Source organism: Ictidomys tridecemlineatus, chromosome 11 (assembly GCF_052094955.1).
Source record: "Ictidomys tridecemlineatus isolate mIctTri1 chromosome 11, mIctTri1.hap1, whole genome shotgun sequence".
Taxonomy (NCBI): domain Eukaryota; kingdom Metazoa; phylum Chordata; class Mammalia; order Rodentia; family Sciuridae; genus Ictidomys; species Ictidomys tridecemlineatus.
Window position 1 is genome coordinate 116,219,416 of NC_135487.1, and position 18,075 is coordinate 116,237,490.

General features: G+C 35.0%; 1 protein-coding gene across 1 annotated transcript in view; it reads right to left on the reverse strand.

The window, feature by feature from the left end:
* Atf6 (activating transcription factor 6) overlaps positions 1-18,075 on the reverse strand; it is a 213,084-nt gene that overhangs the window by 138,955 nt on the left and 56,054 nt on the right. The window lies entirely within an intron of this gene.

The window sequence follows — 18,075 nt, forward strand, 5'->3', positions numbered from 1 at the left end:
AGAAGGTGGTACCTGGTAGAAGGAAGTTAGTTCAACTGGTATGTACCCTTGAAGAAGATATTGGGACCCCAAGCCCCTCCTCGTCCTTTCTCTTTCACTTCCCAACCACCATAAGGTGAATAAGCCTACTTTGCCACATGCTCTTGTGATCGATCATGCACTGTGCCACCAAAGTCCCAAAGCAACAGTGTCAAGTGATCATAGACTGAAACCTCTAAAATCATAAGCCAAAATAAGCCTTTCCTTTTTTAAGCTGATTTATCTCAAGTGTTTGTTATAGCAATGGAAAGCGGACAAACACAAAGTATACAAACTAGAAATATGTACAACCTACATATAAACACATTCTAAACTTAGATAATAATTGAAATAAGTCCTCCTGGATGCTGCAAATTATGTTTTCAATTAGAAAATGCTTCAAATGAAATAAGAATTATTCTCTTTCAATAGTCAAATTTGTTATTAGCCTTTTGCAAATCCAGGAGGCAAACTATCAAATAAAACTCACAAAAAAAATTTATCTTAAAAATACTTCTATTTTTATTTACATGTAAAATTTTTTGTTTACTTCTTTCTCCCCACCCTTGCCAATATCTTTTTTCATCTAATGTATGTTCTCCTGTTAGGTACAAGCATTTGGGGACAAAAAAATATATAATGTGTCATATATATTGATACCTATATCAAATACTCCAATAGTTTTTTAACACTTTTAATTCATTAATCAGATTAAATTGGTGGCTTGGAAACCTGGTTCACCAATAACATTTTTATGTGTATGCTGTATTTTATGATGCCACATACGTAATTTACACCAGTCATAATCTTGAAATCCAATACAAAGAGTGAAACCTCCCTAGCTAGGCATAAAAGATTCTATTTAGAGGAATGAAGTGAAAACAGAAAGTAGAGCTGATGGAAAAAGTTAATGCTCCCATGGTTCCAAAAGGAGTTCTTTGGGATATAATAGCTTACCTCCAAAGATGGGGAGAACAGTGTTGAGGGGAGAGCAGTGTTGGAGGGAGGCAGATACATCTTTCTAGAATCTTTCTGATCTTTTATTATATAATATTTCCCATTCTCCCCTTTAGCCCTAGCAATCATTGCTGCCCAGTGATTCTCACATGGTATACTGTGGCATTTTGACACACTGTAAACTCAGAGTTTACAAGTTATAAACTCAGAAATTATGGCCATTGCATAAAATTTAATTTTGCCACAACTGAGGCTACATTTTTTAATTACAATTGTAGATTTCAGACTGAATGTTTACTTGAGCAGTCACAAATCAGTACAGCCTTGCTATAAAAGAGGTAAGGGGCCTAGTGGAATACCTAAATAAACTTAGCCTTGTAAGTATTTAAGAAAACATGAGACAAGCAGTAAATGATATCAATGGGGGTGGGGGCGGTAATTAATTAAAGAATTTTTTTTGTTTTGAGATTTACATTTTTTAAATTATTTATTTTATAATTTTCTCATGTGTGGTGCCAAAAAATACAAATCTACTTGGGTAAAATCAAAGTTATGAACTTTCCCTTAAGTTGACAAAACCTTAGTTCATTCAACTCCTACTCCATTGTATCATTAAAATAATCATATTAACATTCCCATTTGGCTGCAGCACTCCCAGTTCCTTCCAACTAGATCTATCATTCTAATTATTAAGAGTTTCTTGCCAGGCTCCGTGGCTCATGCCAGTAATCCCAATGGCTCAGGAAGTTAAGGCATGCTAGGTAAGCACTCTATCATTGAATTATATCACTAGCCCTTTTAGAATTTTGTTTGTTTGTTTGTTTTTTAATTTTAAGCCAGGGTCTAAGTAACTTGCCCAGGATCTCGAGTTCCAAGCTAGCTTTAGCAAATTAGTGAGGCCCTAAGCAACTCAGCAAGACCCTGTCATTAAATAGAATACAAAAAGGGCTAGGGATGTGGCTTGGTCATTAAGCGCCCCTGGGTTTAATCCCCAGTACCACCAAAAAAAAAAAAAAAAATTCCTCTTGTTTTAACCAGAAATGCACTTCCTCATAATTTCCAATTTTTGGTACTAATTCTGGACTCTGACTATTCAGAACAAGTATAAGCAAGCCTTCTTTCACTGTCCAAAGACATCCAACATCCCCCCTTCCCAGGTCTTCCTTTTTAAATTTATGGTTTCTTGGTTCTTTCACATGTTCCTCTTTACAACAGTCTTGGTTTCCTTTAGCACATTTAGTCACATTCTATTAGCATGCTTCTCAGAGGTGGTATCCAGCATTGGCCACAGTGCTTCTCAAGTGGAATGACCATTGCAGGATAATTCCTTGCCTGGTTCTAGATAATACTTTAACGACACAGAATAATGTCATAAAAGCTTTTATAGTTAGTCTTCATATTCTAGTTAAGTTGATCCTGGATTAATCAAAACCCTAAGACTTTTCTTATTAACTGATTTTGAATCTTTTCCTTCCTTTCTCTCCCTCTCTCCCCTTCAATTCTAAATATATTTGAGCTTTTAGAGTCATCTGAATAATTTACATATATTACATATTCCTTTTAAAATATCATGGGACATGTTCTATAATCCTAGGTACTCAGGAGGGTGAGGCAGGAGGTCTGCAAGTTCAAGGGGAAGGGGAGGAAAAAGGGGAGGGGGAAGGAAGGAAAGAATGAAGGCATTTTGCCTATCTACAACTAAAAATAAATTTAAAATGCTTTGAGTTTAACTATTTGCTCAGCCTGTTTTATCTGTAATTAGACTGCACTATAGCCACACTTGTTGGAAATGAATTTTGATGTTGACTCATAAGTGATCACTATTTTTCCCACTCTCCATGTTGGTTATGATTTAATACTGTAATGACAATATACCCTTAACTATACCTAATTTAGTAACTTTTATATTTTTTTAGACAAAGAACTCAGATTTCATTGAATAGACTTAAAAAAAATCATCTTCACAATACTAATATTACACATAGTCAACAAAATATTTTAAACAAGGGAAACAGTAAGGGGGAAAAAATTAGGATCCTAATAGCCTGAGTTTCAATGATATTATCTACCCATTGAAAAGATAAATTGCATATTTAACAATTCTGTTAAGAAACTTTTCATGTTCTTTTTTAAAAATATTCTTCTTAGTCATAGATGGACATAATCCTTTTATTTTATTTATTTATTTTTATGAGGTGCTGGGGATCAAATCCAGTGCCTCACAGGTGCTAGGCAAACACTCTACCACTGAGCCACAACCCCAGCCCACTTTTCAAGTTCTTTACTTGTTGGTTTTTTGGGTTTTATCGCAGTTTGGCCTCCATTCCCTGTAAATTTTCAGTGTTAAAGTAAAATTGCAAAAAAAAAAAAAAAAATTATAGAAATTTCTCTTAAGTTTATATACAGGCAAGCTAACATCCAATTCAGCTAAATACAAAACATTATAAATACTAGAGCTCTGTGAAATGACCTACAGAAACTAAGGTTAGCCATGTAAATAATTGCAGATTTATGTTTCTCATTTTTATGAATATTTAAGAGACTTCTCTAATTGTGACACTACAAATATTAAGAGGAATTTAACAGTCCTTGTAATGGCCAAATATACAAAAGAGTATGAGAAAGTTATTGTTGATATGAACTTTTAGATTCTGAGTCTGAGTGTTTGTTTCCATCATTCAATGTTCCTTTTTGTCAATTTTGGAAAAATTAAATTCCCAAGAATATGAAGAGAAGACTCAGTCCCAGGAAGGGTGAATGTAATGATTGTGTCCAATGACTGTTTCTAGTTCATAATATTAATAAAGCAACCTAACCTAAACTCTTTATAATTAGTTTAAATCAGGTTCTATTCAGTATTTTAAAATAAACTAATAAAAAAAAGAAAATAGAAGTCTCTAATCTATGTCTCTATGATCAGAAACATGTTGTTCCACAAGAGTCACAATTGTTTTAAGCCACAAAATAATCATTACACCAAAAAAACTTGCTCATGTCATGGGCCAGTAAGCCTGAAAAGTATGGATTAATAAAACACAAACGATCTCAATTTCCCCAAAAGTCTGGAAGAAGTATTATAAGAATTGTTACTTTCCTTTTTCATTTGTGAAATTCTAAAAGCCAACAACTGTTGTGGATTATGAATAAAGCCATTTAATCCTTAAGATATGATTTAGATATCCAATCTTTATACTAAGTGGCTGAACATAAATTGGCACATCTCCAAGTCTACTCTATCCCTTGAAAATCTGCTTTCTTATGGTACAAGTAGGTCAATTTTAAATTTAAACCATCTTAGCATGTAAGATTCATACTGTTTCTTGTCTCCAAAAAAAACCATATTATGGGTTGGGGATTTAGCTCAGTGGCAGAGCACTTGCCCACCAGGCTCAAGGCCCTAGGTTCAATCCTCAACACCAAACCAAAAAAAGAAAGAAAGGAAAAAGAAATCATATGGTGCTGCTGCTCAAACTACACTTGAAAAAAAATGTAAGTTGAAAAGAACATGGAAAGCTTCAGGTTTTAATGTGGGAAGAGCACACAATCTGGAGAAAGAAGATCTGTGTTCAAAAACAATAACAAATATTTTGTTTTTTCTGAAATTCAAAGGAAACGACAGATATGAACATGTTTGATAAAATCCAAAGAGGGCACAATGCAGTTAGTGATACAGCTGTGTTCCTGCTAGCCTGGTTCAAGATGCTCAAAACAGCAACTGGAGTGATCCTCTTAAAATTGGGGTCAGGTCATATGTCACTCCATAGCTCAAGTTCTTTGATGGCTACCCATTTCTATCATGGTAAAAGACTAAATTTTTAAAAGGACCAAGGATTTTACTTCATTCAGCATCTCTGGTTGTACTCCTACTACTTTCCCCCCTTGCTTACTATAGCCAAACCACATGAATTTCCTTGAAAATCCCTACTTCCACCCTTGGATCCTTACAATTGCTGGAATGCTCTTCCCCAAATATCCATATGGCTAGTCCTTTCATTTCCTTTAAGCCTTGGCTCAAATATCTGCTGAACAATGATCACTATATCTTCAACCACCACCCTCACAGTTGTTCAAACCATTTATTTTGCTACATTTTATTTCTTTGTAAACTTTATCATTTTACTTATTATGTGTCTTGCCTCTCTTCCCACTAGAATATAAACTAAAGGGTACAGAGATTTCTGTTTTGTTCTAGGCAAGCCTGGCTCATAGCAGGTGTTCTTTTTAAAAAAAAAAATAACCAATAAATGAACTTCATGTACTATTCTACCTCTTGTCAAAAGAAAAATTCCTATCTTCATTTTAGGAAAATTAACTCATAATTTATGAACAGCAGGTGGTAAACTCATTGCACTATTTCCAGAACCAGCAACAGGATATTTTGTTAATTTTCAATGCAATTGAGGCTAAAGAGGAAAAGACAAGAGTTCTCAAGAGAGTTCTCCAAACTTTAAAAAGGTTTTCTTCTCTCTGTTTATTGAGTGGTTCACAGGTTATTTTTACAGGCTGACAGTATCTGGGGATGATTTACTAGAAACAAAAATGTGGCTGAATGAAAAAATAAAGTCTTCAAGTGAAGATAAAAGAACACTCTAAACAGCAGTTCTCAGAACCAGGGATTATCATACCATGGGAAGAAATATGCACTTTGCAAGGGCAATTTGCCAAATGAGAAAAAAAAAATCATTCAAAAAGCAATTAGAAAATAAGCACTATTCTAACAGGAGATGCTCATGCTTGTAACTCAGCCACTATACAGTGAGGAAGCCCCAGCAGCTTTGGAGAGGCCCAAAAGAAATCAAGAACCCTGGCCCAAAGCCCTGGCTCAGGACCTAGCGAAAGCCAGCACCTACCATATGAGTGAACTGTCTTGAAAGTGAGACCTCCAACCCAAGCCACCCAGTTAATCCTCCATGGAGGCAAAAAGAAGCTGTCTCTACTGAGCACTGGCCAATGTGCACACTTTGGTCAGGGGTATGCGGGGGTGGGGGTGGGGGACGTTTACCAGGAATTGAATTCAGGGACACTCAACCACTGAGCCATATCCCTATTTTGTATTTTATTTAGAAACACAGTCTCACCGAGCTGCTTAGCACCTTGCTTTTGCTGAGGCTCGCTTTGAACTCGAGATCCTCCTGCCTCACCTTCCCAAGCAGCTGGGATTACAGGCATGCACCACTGTGCCCAACCCAATGTGCAGAATTTTAAGCAATGTTTTAAGGCTTTAGGTTTTGGGGTAGTTTGTTATACAGCAATAAATAACTGATACAACTACACTTATTAGATTTCAAAAATTAATGATTCAATGTTTAATAAAAAGTTTGTGTGCAAACAAGTTGTGGATATCTCTTTCAGAGAGGTACCTTCTAATTCTAAATGTAAAAAACATGGCTGCAAATATGAAGACAATCTTTTCTACTAAACTTATATCAATCCATTCAATTCATAAGATAAATACTTCCCCCATTCACAGCCAATACTAAGCTTTAGGGGAATGGGCTGAATTACAGGATAAAGTCCTAATTTCTCTATCTATAAATGACAATTTCCTTTTCTCTGCTTGACTAACTGTTGTTCTATTAGTGATTAAGACAAGGTTCCAAGGCAGACTATGAATGCAACCCTACCACATATTAGCTATGTTTCCAATTTCCTCATCTGTAAAATAGGATAATACTTATCTTCTGGCCCTGGGAAGAATACATGAGTTAATTCGTGTACAGTACTTAGACTAGTACTTGGTGCATATTAAGTATCTGCTGAATAATAGCTTAATACAACGAACAGAAAAATAGCTACATACCAATCAAACACACACAGACAACCCAGATTATTCTAGAATAAGCTTTATCTTTTTTTTTCATTTTTTTCTTCCAACTGCCTTATTTTGGTTTCTCTCTCAATGTCTTAAAAAAAAACAGAAATGAAAGAATAAAAAATGAAAACAAGCAATGCTTCTTTAATGAGAATACTGGTAAAAGTGCTGAAACAGAAAGTCATACAAAATATACAGATTAGGGCTGGAGGTGGGGCTCAATGGTAAAGCGCTCGCCTGGCATGCATGAGGCACTGGGTTCCATCTCAGCACCACATAAAAATAAAATAAAGATATTGTGTCCACCTACAGCTAAAAAAATACATATTTAAAAATATATACACTGATTACCTGTTCTTTCCCTACGTCTAATTCCTTAAAGGTCATGTATTGTGGTAAACAGACTGTGTCCATAACATATTAATCCCTGTTTAGGTTCTGAAAACAGAATGCCAAAAAGTCTAAATGCATAGCATATATCCATAATTCATGCTGATATTAGCCATAACTCAATTAAGACAATCTGTGGAATGGCCCCTCAAAGTTCCAAATGTTTACTGAGGGCTGGGGTTGTGGCTCAGTGTAGATCGCTCATCTAGCATGTGCAAGGCCCTGGGTTGGATCCTCAGCACCACATAAAAATAAAATAAATATATTGTGTCCAAATGTTTACTGAAATGATAAAACAGTCAATACTGGAGACAAAGGCATAATGACAAAATGCCTTAAAGTCTAAGGGACATATAATATTCAGAAGTTTCAAAGTTATCCTATACTACCTTAATATTCAGGTTTCAAAGTTATTCTATACTACGTTAATATTAGTGAAAGTAAAACCTTCACTTAATACAAAGTTAAACTGTTTATTCCTTTATTAGTTTTGTTTTTTGTTTTTTAGAGTTTACAAAACATGATTCCACCTGAATATACTAAGCACTGAAAGTAGTTGAATAAGCTATTATTGACAAACTATCCTTGTTTTATGTTGACTAAGATGTTGGTCTGAAGAAAATATCAAAGTATTTCAACTCATGGTAGTTTTGGTAGTTTTCACATATGGCCCACCTTTCACAAGAGAGAAAGCAGAAGACACATTTCTATATCTTTTTAATTCTAAAAGTGACACAAAGTGACTTATTCAAGGTAAAGAAGGAAGTTACCAAGGGATGTAGTTTTTTTTGTTGTTGTTGTTTTGTTTTTTTGTTTTTTATTTCAACTGCCTTTCATTTCACTGTACTAACTGAAGTCTGGGAAGCATGGTAGCCAAGCAATACATGATAAAGCCACTGGGATACTCTTATAAACTCTCTATGTACAATTGACGTGAAAACCAAAACAAGAAAATCATCAGCAGAATTTTCCATGCCCTTAAAGCCCAGCTTTATACTTGACAGATTCTAAGCCAGCTTTTGAAAACTAAGAATTAAATCTATAAAGGTAATAATAAAAGAGAACCAATTACTTTGCACAGACACTTTGTGATGATCATGAATAAGTTAAACTATTAGGGGAAAAAACTGTCATTGGCTCAGCTATACCTCTGCAATCCCAGATTCAATGACACCTAGTATTGTATTTCTTCAGTTTATGTGTCACTTTGATAAATGTGAAAAGTGCTTTTAGCAAAGAATTTAAATTAGATTTCATTAAAAAATCTGGCTGAACAAAACAATGTACACTTGGTGGTTTGAATTCTGACATCTAAGTTATATAGTAACTTTTAACCTACAGCCAACAGTGATATCATACAGCAAAATGCTTGAATTTTCACTGAAAAGGAAAAAAAAATTGAAACCAGACTTGAGGACAAGCTCATCTCAGGATAAGAAGCTAGAATTCTTCTTGTATAATATTGAAAAGCTGACAAACACAGAATGCTGGAATAGAGAGACATTTTATTCCTAATCAGTTCCAGACAATTCAGAGTCAAAGCCATAAGTCTGTGGTCACCTTTTCCTTAAAGTAAGTCTTATAAGAAAACCACAGAGTAGTTGGCCCTTTAGTAGTGTGATTCTTTCTCATTCATGTGTGATGTCTCAAACTAAAAAGAAGTGTAGATCTAGTAAGATCATATCAACTAACCCAGAATAAACAAGGGAAAAACGCTCTCAATTTCAAACACTTGGGGGTTTTTTGTTTGTTTGTTTGCTTTTTAAGACCTAGCATACTTACAACCTCCTTGGAATGTTGATTTACTATTGGCAGAAAAGGAAGATGATGACAGTGACCTTCAAAATGGAAAAGAGAAAACAACAAAGGATTCCATAAACTGCAGCAGTAGGTGCCAGGGAGACGTTTCTCTGAAGATTCTGCTGTGGTTCCTGTTCTATTCAAAACTGAGATCCACAAATTTCCTTACGTATGTAAGACAAACTTATAAACAAAGAGGTATCTATCTAGAGATTTAATAAAGTTTCGCTTTTATACATTTTCCTCTAATTTAATGAATAAGTCCTTTTACAGTTTGCATGAAGGCTATTATATAGAAAAAAAAAGAAATACAAAACTATGCACAATAGTTTTCAACACTTGGTTCAGAATCACTTGGGGAAAATGTTTTAAAAACAAATGCCTTAGATCCACCCTACCAGTTTCCACTAGTCTTGGGTAAAAGTCAGTTAACGATCTTTTTAAATTCCACAGTGATTATGATGTATAGCCAAGGATGAGAACTACTAAATGAGAGCACTACTAAGTTTGTCAAATTGAGAGAAATGACAAAAAGTCATCTAAACTGCAAAGAGGCAGAGAAATTTGCATATCAAAAAACCTTTTTAATAAAAAAATACTATAGTCCCTACCCTGGCTCAATAGTCAACGAAGCCTAGAACATAACAAGGTTGACAATAAACAACAGAGGGCAAGTGATGTTTAAAACTGATGGATTTCAAACCAGCTCTTTACCACCCTGCTCTAAAAAGGATGGATTTTTAGCTCTCAAAAGAAAACAAAAATTTTGAGTGTTTTAATTTCAATCACATACTTCCAATTCATCAGGTATTACTGTCCAAAAACTATTTCCATCTTGATTTTTTAATCTTACCAACTAGGCATTGTTAATACTTGATATCAATTTTTAGAGGATGCTAGGAATTGAATCTGGGCCCTTGTACATGCTAGGCAAGTGCTCTACTACTGAGCTACCCTGCATCCGAAGTCGCTCTTCAACTTTTTTTTTTAAAAGCTTCAACCCCATTTATTGTTCTTCTCATTGTTGGCTATCCTTTCTGAGGTCATTTTCCTTCTTCCTGAAATATATCTTTCAGAAATTTTTTCAGCAAGGTCTACTAATAGTAAATTCTCTCCAGTTTCATTAGTTATTAGATATCCTTATGTTATGCTTGAAAGATGGTTTTATTAGACAAGGACTTCTAGATTGAGGTTTGTTTGGTTTTTTTTTTTTCTCAGAACTTTAAGCATATTATTCCACTGGTTTCTAGCTTACATTGATACCATCAGTCTAATAAAAATGATTTTGTATGTAATCTGTCTTAGCTCTCAGCCGTTTTTAAGATATCTTTGCTCGGGTATTCTATAATATTAGTAGGAGGTATCTAGATGAGGGTATCTTTTTATTTACCTGATTCTTTTTTATATTTTTTCCTGGAGTTCTTTTATTTATCTGAAGTTAGTTAATTTTGAAGATTGTTGTCTTTCATTAATTTCACAAAGTTCTTAGTTTATTATCTCTCCAAATATTGCCTTCTCCCATTTTCTCTATTATCTCTTTTTGGAATTCTATTTTGATGTATGTTGGACTTTGTCTCTCTTTTCTATCCTTCTGTCTGTCTGTGTCTCGTTCTCTCTTTTTAAATACATTCATTTTTGTTTTTAAACTTTTTTTCATGAAATATTTTCATAAGAGTTCTACAAGTAGCACAGCAATTTCACATTAAGCTATTATGTTTATCTATAACTAAAAATATATTTTAATAAAAAATTTAAATAAAGCAAACATAGGGCATTAACTTTGATCTATAGATCTTATTCCAATAAGTACCCTATAGTCTTTCATAGTTCACCAATTGTCCTACGAATGTCCTTTTTCTGGTTGACTATCACACATTACAGGTACTTATCCATGTCTATCTCCTTAGTCTCCTCCAGTCTCAGAATGTTCATCAGTTTTTCTTTGATTTTTCATGACCTTAACCTTATAAGCTATTTATTTATAAAATGTCCCTCTTTCAGGTTTATCTGATGTTTCTTCATGATAAAATTCAGGCTATGCATTTTTTGGCAAGAATTTTATAGAAGTGATAGTGTTCTCAGTGCATTACATCAGGAGGTACAAGATGTTGAATACTGTGTTACTCATTATATTATCTTGATTATTTGGTTATGACAATTTCTTAGAAGCTCTTATGTTTTCCACTTCTTTGTCTCTGATTACAATCTGTAGTTTCTTCAGATCTCTCTTCTCATTCATTCTTTCTTCAAATGTGTCTATTTTGTTGTTTTAATCTCTCATTGTTTTTCTCATTTTAACTTATTAGATTATTTCCAAGTTTTCTCCAAAAATTCTAATCAATTGTCCCTTTGCCATATTTTAATTTCCTCCTTTAACATATTTATTTTACATTTTGTATGTGATAATTCAAATATAAAAATTCTAATCAATTGTCCCTTTGCCATATTTTAATTTCCTCCTTTAACATATTTATTTTACATTTTGTATGTGATAATTCAAATATCTATAGTTTTTCAGAGTCTGATTTTATAGTATTTTTCCTCTAACCCTTGTTCATGGTGGTATGTTTCCTTGTGTGTTTAATGATTTTAGGAGGAGAAAGAAGAGATATGCACTTGTGTTCAATTGGATCTCTATCGGTGGCAATTTTTTTTAGGTTGGGTGTTTGAATCCTTTGGGTAGGATTTGCATTTGCATCTGCCATGTATCTGGAAGTACCAACAACAAAGAGTCACTTAAACTAAATGTCTAACTTTTGGGGGTAGTAGAGATGGTTTACACCAGTAGCATAAATTTAGGATCAAACTTGTATGCCTTAGGGGCTTGAGGTGAATAATTATTAAGAAAGCCTTTTTCTTTATTTCTACTCTATTCAAAGACAAAATCAAAATAAGTATTTACCAACAATCTCCCTGTGTGGTAAGGCAAGATTTTTTTTTTCTTTTTTGTCTTTTAGCAAACAAAAAATGTCATTCTTTGGAAATTCCAGCCTTGTTTTGGTAGAGAGAAAGGGAGGACTCACTTGTGACTTATCCCTGGTTTAGGTCTGGAGCTTTCTCTCCTATCCCCAGACTCTCGACCTCAAGGATCAGGAAATAAACCTAGAATAAGCACTACTTTCACTAGTTTACCATTATAGATTTGTATTATTTTAATTTTAACATCTCTGACCACTGGTAAGTCCTTACTTTGTTTACAGATGAGCCATGAAATAAAAGAATTCCAATTTATTTTTTAATACAGCATTTTCTGGTATGCTAAACTGCAGTGAGTTTCTCTGTACCTTTAGCCTACCATATTGCCAAAATCAGAAGTTCTTAAGTGTTCATGAACCTCTTGTACTACTATAGAGGAAAAAAAAAATTATGATATAGTTGAAAAGATAATTTTATAAAAAGTGACTTGGATTGATATTTAGATTCCTCAACTATAAAACAGAATTAACCTCACTGAGTAGTGAGATAGAAATGTTTCATATCAATTCACAGGTATCCTGTTTTAGCTATTCCATGCTGCCTAAAATTACTATTTTTACATACTACACACAGTGGGCCAGTTCCTTGAATTCTGTGCCAAAAATAGCTGGATGATTACTTTATTATTCATAACACATCAATAAGGTCTGAAAAATTAACCTTTTTAAGTCTGTTAATTTTCTTTTTCTATGTGATAAATCTTTAGTAACCCAAAACTCTTCAAATTAGCCAGTCTTTCTGTAAGTTTTACAAAACTGCTACTTTATTTTTTTATTTATTTTTAATTTTTTTTTTAGTTTTAGTTGGATGCAATACCTTGATTTTATTTATTTATTTTTATGTAGTGCTGAGGATTGAACCCAGGGCCTTGCACATGCGAGGTGAGTGCTCTACCACTGATCCACAACCCCAGCCCCAAAACCATTACTTTAGATGTAAGACATATTTACATTTCATCACCAAATGCTTTCAGAAAAGTTCCTTTTTTATACACACATTTAAGATAAATGTATGTGTTTGTGTATTTGTGTGAGTATATATGTGTGTATGTGTATGTGTGTGTGTGTGTGTGTGTGTGTATTTGGTAAACATGTGTCATACATTGCTTTCATTTGGGCCCATACCAATAAGACACAACAGGGCTGGGATGTAGCTCAGTGGCAAAGCGTCTGCCTTGCATTCGCAAAGCCCTGGGTTCGACCCCCAGTTCCAAAAAAGACAAAAAAAAGAACCCCACCAAAAAAAAAAAAATAAGATTAAAAAAAAAAAAAAAACCAATAAGACACAACAGTTCCAATTTTACATTGAACATCTGAAACAACATAATTAATCTTATTGTAGTAATATGATTTGTTCTAAAAAAGTTTAGGTTCCCAAATTTAAAATGCTTTGGAAAGCTCTGATTAAAATGTGTATTTGTCTGGCCAAATTTAATTTTGTGGCATCTGAGAAAAGTGCAGGTAGAACTTCAAATCTGCACAAATAAAAACATAATGCTTGCTTCAAGTTTCTAGAGACACAAGACCACAGATGTAGAATTTGTTCAATAAATATCTTCCAGGTGGAAGTTCCTGCTCCTCTGGCTAAACCCCAGACCTGCGAAGGCACCACCCTGAAGTAGAGATTACAAAGGACAGGGATAATCAAGAAATGTTTCTGGTTCAGGGACAAGTGTCAGTGTTTCAAATCATTGTTGTTTTCTGAGCTTTGATATTTTATTATTCATGCCAAATTTAGAAGAAATGGTTCTTAGTTTTTATGAGTTTCACAGCCAGTTTCTTTCTTTCTTCCTGGTGTTTGGAGATATTCCAACTTCTTAAGATACTTCTATATTTCTTTATTCCTGTCAGCTCTTTCTCCTTGTTAATTTTCTTCAATTTGAAGCTTTTAGCATGTTTTCAAATTTGAATAGTTGCTAATATTCCTACTACTTTCTGAATTCTTAAAGTTTCACACACAGAAAGATTTCAACTAGCTGATCCTCAGGATTACCAAATATTTAAAAAAGACTTTCTCTCTTATTACCCTTTCTATACAGTCCACTGATTATTTTTTTAACACAAATCTTTTATTGATAAAATGTGGACCATCAACTCTTCCTTTCATACTAAACCAACCTACCATGGAAATGTAATCCATCCCCATAGCAGCTATGAACATCATTAATTTATTTAAACCTTTTTTGATCCAGTCTTTTTTTCTCAAATTTCTGTTTTCTCCTGAGTGATTTCACAGCAAAATGCCTCCTCCAAGCCCATCCTTACTTCCTGGCAGCATGATTCAGTCCTCTTTATGTTTTTCACTGAATGCAATTACATAAAGCCTTCCACAAACGCCACTATCATAGCTACTGGTTACTTCTATGTTCCCTCAACAATATGCCTGTGCTAGGCTTGTGGGGACACACCTACAGTCTCAGACACTCAGGAGGCTGAATTGAGAGAATCACTTGAGCTCCTCAGAGTTTGGACCAGCCTGGGCAATATAATGAAAAAAAGAAGAAGAAGAAGAAGAAGAAGAGATGCCTGTGATATTGTGATATACAAAAAATATACAGTTTGGCTATTATCTTGGGTTCTGGGCACAAGCTCCTAAAACCCTTGGGATTTCCTGAGTAAAAGAGTGTCTTTTATTATTTAGGAGCCCCTTTCAACCATACTTGAGTTTGTGCTAACCCTTGGGCAGGGGGGGTAGGGGGGGGTGATTTCGAGAGGAACCAATCATGTGATTTCTGAGTTGGAATTTTCAGTCCCTCCTCCAACTCTAGGGGAGGAAGAAGAGGAGAGACTGAACTCAATCACCAAAGGCCAATGGTTTAGTCTCAAAAAAAAAAAAACTTTAAACAAAGGGAACTAGAGAGCTTCCAGGTTGGCAAATACAAGAAATTGCTGAGACCGTAGTAACCCTGTAGAAGTTACAGAGGTTTTTCACCCCTCCTAAACCTTATCCTTTGCATTTCCTCCATTTGATTTGCCCTATGTATCCTTTATAATAACCAATAGCAGTATGTAAAGTGTTTCTCTGAGTTTTATGAGCCATTCTACCAAGTCACTGAACTTTGGGGGGATGTTGTAAAACTCCTCAATTTATAGTCAGTTGATAATAAGTTACCTGGGACTTATGACTAGTGACTAAAATTGTGGCAGAGAGCCCTTAATTGCAGGGTCCTGGGAATTAATCTAACCAGGGAGGTAAAAGAGCTCCACAATGAAAATTATAGAACACTGGAAGAAAGAAATTGAATAAGACCTTAGAAGATAGAAAGACTTCCCATGTTCTTGGGTATGCAGAATTAATATGGTCAAATGGCCATAATACCAAAAAACAATGTACAGATAAAATGCAATCCCCATCAAAATATTAATGACACAACCACAAGTTTATGGGAAGTTATATTCTACATATGTATGAAATGTCAAAATACAATCTACTGACATGTATAACTAAAAAGAATTTTTAAAAAAATGACATTCTTCAAAACAATCCTTAAATTCATTTGGAAGAGACTCAAAATACCCAAAGTAATCCCTGGTACCAGTATTAAGCAAGAAAAGTGATATAAGAGACATCACAATACCTGATCTGAAATTATACTACAAAGCTATAATACGAAAACTGCATGGTATTGGCCTCAAAGCATACATAAAGACCAATGGAACAGAATAAAAGGTACAGAGATAAACACACACACTTACAGTCATCTGATACTTCACAAACATGCCAAAGATATATATTTTGGAGAAAAGACAGCCTTTTTAACAAACAGTGCTAGGAAAACTGGACAGCCATATGTAGGGAAATGAAAATAGATCTCAATCTCTCACCCTAAACAAAGTTAAATCAAAATGGATCAGACTTAGGAATTAGACAAGAAACCTTACAACTTGTAGAAGAAAACATTGAGTCAACACTACATCATACTGGTGCTGGCAGCAACTTCCTTAACAAGAGCCCTAAAGCACAAGAAATAAAACCAAGAATCAGTTCCATCAAATTAAAAAGTTTCTGCATAGCAAAGGAAACAATTAAAAGCATGAAGTGAGAGTCTACAGAATGGGAGAAAATCTTTGCCAGCTACTCCTCCAACAGGGAATTAATATCCAGAGTATATAAAAATTTCAAAAAACTTAACACCAAAAATTAATAACCCAATCAATAGGTGGGCAAAAAAAAAAAAACTAAACAAAAACTTCTCAACGGAAAAAAGCAATCAGGGAATTGAAAGTCAAAATTACATCAAGATTTTATCTTATTCCAGTCAGAATGGCAATTATCAATAATACAAAGAAAGATGTGGGGGGAAAGGTATACTTGTACTTTTTGGTGGGAATGCAGACTAGTACAACCACTCTGGAAAGCAGTATGGTGACTATACAGAAAACTAGGGATGGAACCACCATTTGTTCCATCTATCCCACTCCTTGGTATTTTCCAAAAGAACTAAAATCAATATATTATAGCAATATAGCCACCTCAATGTTTATAGCAGCACAGTTTGTTTTTTTTTTTTAAGAGAGAGTGAGAGAGGGGAGAGAGAGAGAGAGAGAGAGAGAGAGAGAGAGAGAGAGAGAGAGAGAGAGAGAGAATTTTCAATATTTAATTATTTTTTAGTTCTTGGCAGACACAACATTTTTGTTGGTATGTGGTGCTGTGGATCGAACCCGGGCCGCACGCATGCCAGGCGAGCGCGCTACCGCTTGAGCCACATCCCCAGCCCCAGCAGCACAGTTTACAATAGCTAAATTATGGAATCAACCCAGATACCCATCAATAGATGAATGAATTAAGGAATTGTGGCATACATACACAGTGAAGTTCTAGTCAATATAAAGAAGAATGAAATTATAGCATTTGCTGGTAAATGGATATAAATGGAGAACATAATGCAAAGCGAAATAAGCCACTCAGAGGGGCTGGGGTTGTGGCTCAGTGGTAGAGTGCTTGCCTAGCATGTGTGAGGCACTGGGTTCAATTCTCAGCACCACATATAAACAAATAAATTCATAAAGGCCCATCAATAACTAATAAAAGTTTAAAAAAAAAAAAAAAATAAGCCACTCAGAAACTTAAAGGTTGAGAAGTGGAGAGAGAGATCAGTGGTAAAGCACTTGCCTAGTATTTCTGAGGCCCCTGGTTTCAATCCCCAGCACCACATAAAAAGTAAACAAAATAAAAGGACAATTATTTAAAAAAAAAAGAGAGAGAAAGAGAGAAACTTAAAGGAAAAAAAAACTTAAAGATTAAATGTTTTCTCTCTCATATGTGAAAATTAGAGTAAGGAGGAGCAGCCAGGCACAATGGTACACGCCTGTAAATCCCAGCAGCTCAGGAGGTAAGATATCATAAAAATATAGGGAAGATTGGTCGTATAGAAAAAGAAGTTTGAGAGGTAGAGATGAAAAAGAATAAATGTAGGGCATGATGTAACGTGGGGCATGTTGCATCAGAAAAGAGAAAACTTAACTTGCTGGCTGCTACCCGCTTCCCAGTCCTGGGGCCACGTGTAGCTAAGCGAGCACCTAGCGATTAGCCAGAAGGCATTGCCATGGGTTGTGATGAAGAACCACCTCTAGGATAGGCTCAGAACCCTTCTGCCCTCAGGGACAACTCGTGTCTCCCATTACTGCCTGTGGGATGGGTGTAGATATAAATTCTCCCCACCCTGCTGACCTTTACCCTGATTAGTTCCTGCACATTATATCAGCTGTGTATGTTTTCTCATTAAACAAGATCATGCTTTGACTGTTCTCCCTGGCGCCTCTGATTGTCCTCCTGCAAGGGAGGGCTGGGTGCGGGCGGCCAGTCTACCTTTACCTTTCTTGGTTCGTCCTGATCGGGCCTGCTCCCCCAATCTCTCCTGCCTGTCAGGAGGGAACAGGGGGCTAAAAACCCAGACAAATAAAATTTTTTTTAAATCATTTATGTGGATATATAAATATCCCACCGAGAATCTCACCTTTAAGTAAAAAGAACCAATCAAAAATAGATACATAGATGAGCAAAAAAAAAGTCTAGCAGAGTAAAGGAACAAGAAAGGAGAAGGGAGGAAGGATGGAAGGGGGGGGGGATCATGAACTGAAATCAAATTCCATGCAATGTATGAATTTTCTCAGAATTAATCC